Below are 8,902 nucleotides of genomic sequence, written 5' to 3'. Positions count from 1 at the left end.
GTTCGCCTACATAGCCCGGTGCGGGTTATTCCACCTCCCCGCACTGGTCGGGCAACCGGGAGCATTCAACCAGGTAAGGTCGGGCAGGCTCAATGCTCAAGAGAGCCAGTACGCCTCCACGGTCCGGTATTTCCGGCACCACCTCCCCGCCCCAGCCTAGTACCTACAGTGTCTACACTACGCACTAGGCTACCAGTGCGTATCCTGAGCCCTGTTCCTCCTCCACGCACTCTCCCTGTAGTGCGTGTATCTAGCCCGGTGCCTCCAGTTCCGGCCCCACGCACTAAGCTACCAGTGCGTCTCCAGAGCCCTGTACACACTGTATATTCTCCCCCTACTAATCCTGATGTGCTTGTCCTCAGCCCGGCGTCACCAGTGCCGGTACCACGCATCAGGGATAGAGTAGGCTTTGAGAATACAGTGTGCCCTGTCCCTGCTCCCCGCACTAGTAGGAAGGTGCTTGTCATTAGCACGGTGCCTCCAGTTCCGGCACCACGCACCAGGTCTACAGTGCGCCATATCCGGCCAGAGCCATCCGTCTCCCCAGCGCCATCTGAGCCATCCGTCTCCCCAGCGCCATCTGAGCCATCCGTCTCTCCAGCGCCATCTGAGCCATCCGTCGCCCCAGCGCCATCTGAGCCATCCGTCTCCCCAGCGCCATCTGAGCCATCCGTCTCCCCAGCGCCATCTGAGCCATCCGTCTGCCAGGAGCCTGCAAAGCCGCCCGTCTGCCATGAGCCTGCAAAGCCGCCCGTCTGCCATGTGCCTACAGAGCCGTCAGCCAGACAGGAGCCGCTAGAGCCATCAGCCAGACAGGAGCCGCTAGAGCCGTCAGCCAGACAGGATCTGCCAGAGCCGCCAACCAGACAGGATCTGCCAGAGCCGCCAACCAGACAGGATCTGCCAGAGCCGCCAACCAGACAGGATCTGCCAGAGCCGCCAACCAGACAGGATCTGCCAGAGCCGCCAACCAGACAGGATCTGCCAGAGCCGCCAACCAGACAGGATCTGCCAGAGCCGCCAACCAGACAGGATCTGCCAGAGCCGCCAGCGAGCCATGAGCAGCCAGAGCCGTCAGAGAGCCATGAGCAGCCAGAGCCGTCAGAGAGCCATGAGCAGCCAGAGCCGTCAGTGAGCCATGAGCAGCCAGAGCCGTCAGAGAGCCATGAGCGTCGAGAGCCGTCAGAGCGCCATGAGCGTCGAGAGCCGTCAGCCTGCCATGAGCGTCGAGAGCCGTCAGCCTGCCATGAGCGTCGAGAGCCGTCAGCCTGCCATGAGCGTCGAGAGCCGTCAGCCTGCCATGAGCGTCGAGAGCCGTCAGCCTGCCATGAGCGTCGAGAGCCGTCAGCCTGCCATGAGCGTCAAGAGCCGTCAGCCTGCCATGAGCGTAGAGAGCCGTCAGTCTGCCATGAGCGTCGAGAGCCGTCAGCCAGCATGGACCTGCCAGAGCCGTCCAAACAGGACCTGCCAGAGTCCTTCAGCCGGGATCTGCCCCTTGTCCCGGTGTTGCCCCTTGTCCCGGTGCTGCCCCTTGTCCCGGTGCTGCCCCTTGTCCCGGTGCTGCCCCTTGTCCCGGTGCTGCCCCTTGTCCCGGTGCTGCCCCTTGTCCCGGTGCTGCCCCTTGTCCCGGTGCTGCCCCTTGTCCCGGTGCTGCCCCTTGTCCCGGTGCTGCCCCTTATTCCAGTGATGGTCCTTATCCTGGTGCTGCCCCTTGTTCTGGTGCTGCCCCTTATTCCAGTGATGGTCCTTATCCTGGTGCTGCCCCTTGTTCTGGTGCTGCCCCTTGTCCCGGTGCTACCCCTTGTCCCGGTGCTGCCCCTTGTCCTGGTGCTAGCTGTTTATTTAGGGGAGGGTAGTGTTAGGGTGGGCATTAGAAGGGGTAGAAAGAAGAGGGGAGTGACTATGGTGGTACGGGGACAGCGTCCTGAACCGGAGCCACCACCGTGGTCAACTGCCCACCCGGACCCTCCCCTGGACTTTGTGCTGGTGCGCCCGGCGTTCGCACCTTGGGGGGGGGGGTACTGTAACAGTCCTGACCTATTTATGTTAGTTTTTATGTGTTTTTGGTCAGGGCATGTGTTTTGGGTGGGCAGTCTATGTTATCTGTTTCTATGTTGGTTTCGGTTTGCCTGGTATGGCTCTTGATTAGAGGCAGGTGGTTTGCATTTTCCTCTAATCAAGAGTCATATTTAGGTAGGGCATTATCACTGTGTGTTTGTGGGTGATTGTCTCCTGTGTCTGTGTTATGTCTTACACCATACGGGATTGTTTCGGTTGTTCGTTTCGTTTTCGGTTTATGTAGTCTGTTCCTGTGTCAGCGTGCTTCGTGTATATGTAAGTTCGGTTGTTCAGGTCTGTCTACATCGTTTTGTTATTTTGTTAGTTATATCCAGTATAGTTCGTTTTCGTCTTTGTCTATTTTGTTTATTTAATAAATCATTATGTGTTCAAACTTCGCTGCGCCTTGGTTCCCTCAATACTCCTCCTTTTCCGAAAATGGAGAGGAGGAGGAACGCCTTAACACTCAGACCATGAGAAACAAGATTCTCTAGTCTGATGAAACCAAGATTGAACTCTTTGGCCTGGATGCCAAGCATCACATCTGGAGGAAAAATGGCACCATCCCTATGTGGTGGCAGCATCATGCTATGGGGATGTTTTTCAGCGTTAGGGACTGGGAGACTAGTCAGGATAGAGGGAACGATGAATGGAGCAAAGTACAGAGAGATCCTTGATGAAAACCTGTTCTCAGGACCTCAGACTGGGGCAAAGGTTCACCTACCGATAGGACAACAATCCTAAGCACACAGCCAAGACAATGCAGGAGTGGCTTCGAGATAAGTCTCTGAATGTCCTTGAGCGGCCTAGGTAGAGCCCAGACTGAAACCCGATCGAACATCTCTGGAGAGACCTGAAAATAGCTGTGCAGCGACGCTCCCCATCCAACCTGACAGAGCTTGAGAGGATCTACAGAGAAGAACGGGAGAAACTCCCCAAATACAGGTGTGCCAAACAAATACAGGTGTGCCCAAGAATACTCGAGGCTGTAATCGTTGCTAAAGGTGCTTCAACAAAGTACTGAGTAAAGGGTCTGAATACTTATGTAAATGTGATATTTAATTTATTGTTTATTTTTTAAATTTGCAATAAATTCTAAAAACCTGTTTTTGCTTTGTCATCATGGGGTATGGTGTGTAACCAATTTAATCCACTTTAGAATATGGCTGTAACGTAACAAACTGTGAAATAAGTCAAGGGGTTTGAATACTTTCTGAATGCACTGTATAACAGATACTGACAGACAACAGGGAGTTGATATCTAATTAATTCAGCTGATCAGTTGGCCTACCTGTGCATAATTAATCTACCTGTCCTCAAGAACACATGCGTAGTATTGTATCTGTCACTCATTTATTTTAAGCATTTGCCAAGTGTACATGTAATTAACCAAATAAAGCAGGGAATTGATGTGTAAAAAGTAAAAAATACTGGAGAGGCTAAAATGACAGAGAGAGTGACAACTAACAAACAAACAAACAAAAACACACAGGACAATGAGTTAAATGTGTTCCTGCATATGCCAGCCTGGCTGTGCCAAAGTTAGGGCTGTTAATATTAGTCATTAAATAAACCAAGATCCATTCATTGGCAGTAATACCAACTTGGAGGTAAATGTCTCACCACTAACATTTGGCCTATTTGTCTTCCCACTCCTCTGTAAAATAGATGTCAGAGTCTACCACCAGTGTCACCCACCTCTAGTACCTCGTTAAAGCGGAGGAATACGTTCGGATACACTCTGAATTCAATTACTGTCCGTTTTAAACCAGGCCGTATCACTGCTCTCTATATTTCCTGGACACATGAGCTTTGCCCATTAATATCAGGCATTGCCTCTGGGGACCCTTGGGCCTAGCCACCTCATATAAAAGCAGTGGGAGGAGGATCCGTTAACAGTCATAAGGCCACTGTCACCACCTTTATTGAGATGAGTTCCTCTAAGTCGACCACAACACTGACTGCATTAAGTAAATGTGTTACACGATGGCTGGTACCAGGGATGGCAAATCTAGTAATCCAGTTATTAGCATGGCACCACAGATAAGTGCAAGTACCTGCAGGCTGTTCCAAATTACAATTATTAAAGCAAATTATCATCAATTAAAGGACATCTGTTTCCATGGTGAATTAGTGTCCTCTCTTTGGGTCATTTACTGTAGCCGATGCTCTCCACAGACTTACAGCGGGCCAGTGTCTCAGTCTCGCATAGTCATTTACTTGTTGTCAGTCTCACTTTCTCATAACAGGACCTCATCACTGTGTTGAGTCAATACAAAAAAAGGATGGCTAGTGATTCCATAATCCGGGCCTTGAGCCCTTCCTGTTTTGCATCACACGATTTAGTGATTGGTTGAGCGGGGCGTTGATTTGACAGTGAGGTGACCGAAAGCGCTCGCTCCCCCCATCTGACATGGTAGTGTGCTCTATTTGTGTCGGACAGCATGTGCTTCTCATGATGGGACCTGACACCGCTCCTGGAGGAGAGGGGGGAAGGTGATGGAGAGAGAGGGGGGCAATCACTATTACACACAGTGTAGTATGATGAAGATGCTACGGGACAGTGACTCCCTTCAATGTTTTCCTTGGCAGGGCGCAGAGGTCCTCTAAGTAGGACTACATACACCAACATTTAAAATGTATAGTCAGTCAATAGCGGCTAAGATTTTTTAGACGAGGGAGGACAGAGCTATGTTGGGATCCTTCTACATTATTCTAAGGCAGGGTGTACAGATCCAGTCCTGAATAACTACACGTGTACAGGATTTAGTTCCAGCCATGTACCAATATGACCCCTGATTCAGCTTATCATGGCTAAATTTGCAATCACGCTCTGCAACTGGAAATCCTCACATCTCCCATTTTCTCCAGCTATGCTGTCAGACTGTCACCTTAGTCAGAAGATGGATGCTGTTATCAAATGTAATAACATTAAGATATTCTGGAGAAGAATCCACGTCTTTCATGTTATTTCATTGCATTATTCCCTAGGGTTCCTTGTAAACCACAGATATATTGTTTTCCCTGCTTTTTCATACTCAAGATGTCTGAATGATGTGAGAGAGATAGACATGGTATATAGAACATTGTCCTTTTCTCAAAATGTGGGGATGTAAGGTGTAGACGTCTAGACAATTACGCACTAACAGCAAGATGGATTTTCTATTAGGTTTCTAATGGAAATAGAGAAATGTTGGAAAAGTAATATGAAGGAAAATGCGCAACACTCGCTCACATTTATGATTTATTTAAGCAAGGTTAAAAGATAAAACATTTTGGCCTACAATGGCCTTTGTCAGAGCCCAATTTTTTTACTTTGTTTTAAAAAACAGAATTTTTAATGCTGAGCGAGTGTTGCACCTTTTCCTTTGCAACGCTGATTACATTTCCAGAAAACTACTATGAACCAGAACTAAAAGAAATCTATGAGTGTGTGGGAGAGAGAGAGGGATGGACGGAGGGAGGGAGATAGATAGATAGATAGATAGATAGATAGATAGATAGCGACAAACTGGCAGAGAAAATGAGAAACAGAGATAAGAAAGCAAAAAGAAAGAACCAGAAACAAAGCCTAAGCAGACAGACAACGAATGGAAACAGTGGAGCTAGAGAGCTCCGTGCTCTCTATGAAGCTGATTGGGATTCTAATGGCGATCAGTGTGAAACTTGGATCAAGTGCTTCATTTTGAGAGCATCACTCCTTGTCAAGTGCTTGTCTGGCAGGCCAAGAAGACAGGAGTGACAGAGCTAGTGATGTACATGTTTGCAGCAGTAATGAATCATTACTGATGGTCTTGGTGAACACCCTGTGACACATTGAGATGTTTTATTATTTACCTAGGCAAGTCAGTTATGAACCAATTACTATTTTCAGTGATGGCCTAGGAATAGGGGGTTAACTGCCTTGTTCAGGGGCAGAACAGATTTTTTACCCTTGTCTGCTTGAGGATTTGATCTTGGAACCTTTCGGTTACTAGTCCAACACTCTAACCACTAGGCTACCTGCCGCCCCATTTGCAGGTTCACCTCCAGAAAGCAAGACAGGACAGCTGGAAAGGTTAGGAGAACGTTAACAAACAGTAATGTCTTTGCTTAGTTGAGATGGGTGAGAATGGCTCTGTAGTGCAGCATGTATGCTATTTCTACCCACAGTAAATGATGGAGGAGACCTTAAGAAGAACCAGGTCATACAGTCGCTATTGAAAGTCTACACACCCCTTGCAATCTTCCCAATTTGCTGCCTTTAAATGATTCTTTATTTGTTTTAATCTCTAATGATCTACACAACATTATCCAACATTTTCAAAGTGAAAGAAAGTTATAGAACATTTTCCAAATTAATAAACAAAATTAAAAACAATGTATTGATTGCTTATGTCTTCACACCCCAGAGTTCATTCTTGGTGAAAGCATTTTTGGCGGCCATTACAGCTGTGAATCATTTTGATCCCTTTGTATTTTCTTGTATTGTGGTGGCAGCATCATGTTATGGGTATGCTTGTCGTCGACAGGGACTGGGGAGTTTGTCAGGATCAAAAGAAACTTGAAAGGAGCAAAATGATTCACAGCTGTAATGGCTGCCAAATGCACTTCCATCAAGTATTAACTGTATTGATGTCTTGAAACCTCAGAGTTAATACTTGATGGAAGTGCATTTGGCAGCCATAACAGCTGTGAATCATTTTGAATAAGATTCTACCAACAAACCTTGCACTTTTAGGGGAACATATATCTATTGTTTTTGTCAAAACTGCTCAACCTCAGTAAATATGGTTGGGAATCATTGATGGACAGCAATATTCACATTTTGGCTCAAATTTCTTACCTAGATTTGAATCAGGACAAAGAATGGATGTTCAGGTACACTCAACACCTCTTGGAAAGCCATTGTGGTGTGTCTTTGACATTCAAATATGTGTAATTGTGTTGTGGAAATAAAACTCCAGGGTTAGGTTTTCAGAAGACTGAGGCAGGTTTTCCTCTAACATTTTACCTGGGCTTTGCTCCTTTTGTCACGCCCTGAGCTGTTTCACCTGTCTTTGTACTTGTCTCCACCCCCTCCAGGTGTCATCCATCTTCCCCATTATCCCCTGTGTATTTATACCTGCGTTCTCTGTTTGTCTGTTGCCAGTTCGTTTTGTTTGTTGTACCTACAAGCGTTTTCCCCCTTGCTCCTATCTTGTCTAAGTTCCTGTTGACTAGTTTTTCCCGGTTTTGACCCTTCTGCCTATCCTGACCCTGAGCCTGCCTGCCGTTCTGTACCTTTGCCCCACTACTCTGGATTACCGACCTCTGCCTGACCTGACACTGAGCCCGCCTGCTGTCCTGTACTTTACACCCTCTCTGGATTATTGACCCCTGCCTGCCTTGACCGGTCATTTGCCTAGCCCTGTTTGAGGAATACACTTTTGTTTCTTCACCATTGTGATACCTTTCAAGTTTCTTTTGATCCTGACAAAATCCCCAGTCCCTGCCGACAACAAGCATACCCATAACATGATGCTGCCACCACAATACAAGAATATACAAAGGGATCAAAATGATTCACAGTTGTAATGGCTGTCAAAAATGCTTCCACCGAGAATGAACTCTGGGGTGTGAAGACATAAGCAATCAATACATTGTTTTTAATTTTGTCTATTTATTTGGAAAATGTTCTATAACTTTCTTTCACTTTGAAAATGTGATCTGTAGGGAGAAAATGAAATCCTTTATAGATTTAATTTTAGGACAGCAAAATGTGAGGACTGTACAAGGGGTGTGTAGACTTTCACCAGACTTCACTAACTTACATTGTGTACATCTACACTCAGTGGCCAGTTCATTAGGTACACCCATCTAGTACCAGGTCGGACCCCCCTTTGTCTCCAAAACAGCCTGAATTCTTCGGGGCATGGATTCTACAAGGTGTGGCATTCAAATATTGCTCAATTGGTATCAAGGGAACTAACGTGTGCCAGGAAAACATTCCCCACACCATTACACCACCACCTCCAGCCTGTACTGTTGACACCAGGCAGGATGGGGCCATAGACTTATGCTAAATCCTGATTCTGCCATCAACATGACACAACTGGAACCAGGATTCGTCGGACCAGGCTATATATTTCCATTCCTCAATTGTCCAGTGTTGGTGATCGCATGCCCACTGGAGCGAATAGGAGTGGAACCCAGTGTGGTCGTCTGCTTCAATAGCCACCGCCACCAGTCCACTCTGAGCTATTGAACCATTATTTGCCTGCTTGTGGCCAGCCTGTTAGCTTCCACAATTCATTCCCTTCTCCTTCGACCTCTATCATTAACAAGCTGTTTTTGCCCAAAGGACTGCCGCTGACAGTTTTTTTTTTTGTCTCATCATTCTCGGTAAACCCTAGACACTGTCATGTGTGAAAAGTCCAGGAGGCCGGCCGTTTCTGAGATACTGGAACCAGCGCGCCTCCACCGATGATTATATCACTCTCAAAGCCGCTTAGGTCACTCGCTTGCCCATTCTAATGTTCAATCAAACAGTAACTGAATGCCTTGGTGCCTGTCTGCCTGCTTTATATAGCAAGCCACAGCCACGCGACTCACTGTCATTTTGTGAATGGGGTGGTGTACCTAAAAAGCTGGCCATTCAGTGTATGTTGGTGTGTAATCATGTTTAAGAAAAGTTGAGGAACTCTAATCCACAGACAGTGCTTGAAAAGGGCCATATATATTTATTCTTTTTAAGTTGAGCTAGTAAGCTCCTATAGCATTCCGAACATTCTGTTCAAGACATTTTAAGGGATTGCCATGAAATATTGGACGATGCATTTCAGACCAATCTGTTGTTCTTGAAGTTCATTAGTACAATTATATT

The sequence above is a fragment of the Salvelinus fontinalis genome, chromosome 7, assembly GCF_029448725.1.
Source record: "Salvelinus fontinalis isolate EN_2023a chromosome 7, ASM2944872v1, whole genome shotgun sequence".
Taxonomy (NCBI): Eukaryota; Metazoa; Chordata; class Actinopteri; order Salmoniformes; family Salmonidae; genus Salvelinus; species Salvelinus fontinalis.
The sequence above is the reverse complement of the archived record's forward strand: the minus strand, read 5'-3'. Positions refer to the sequence as shown.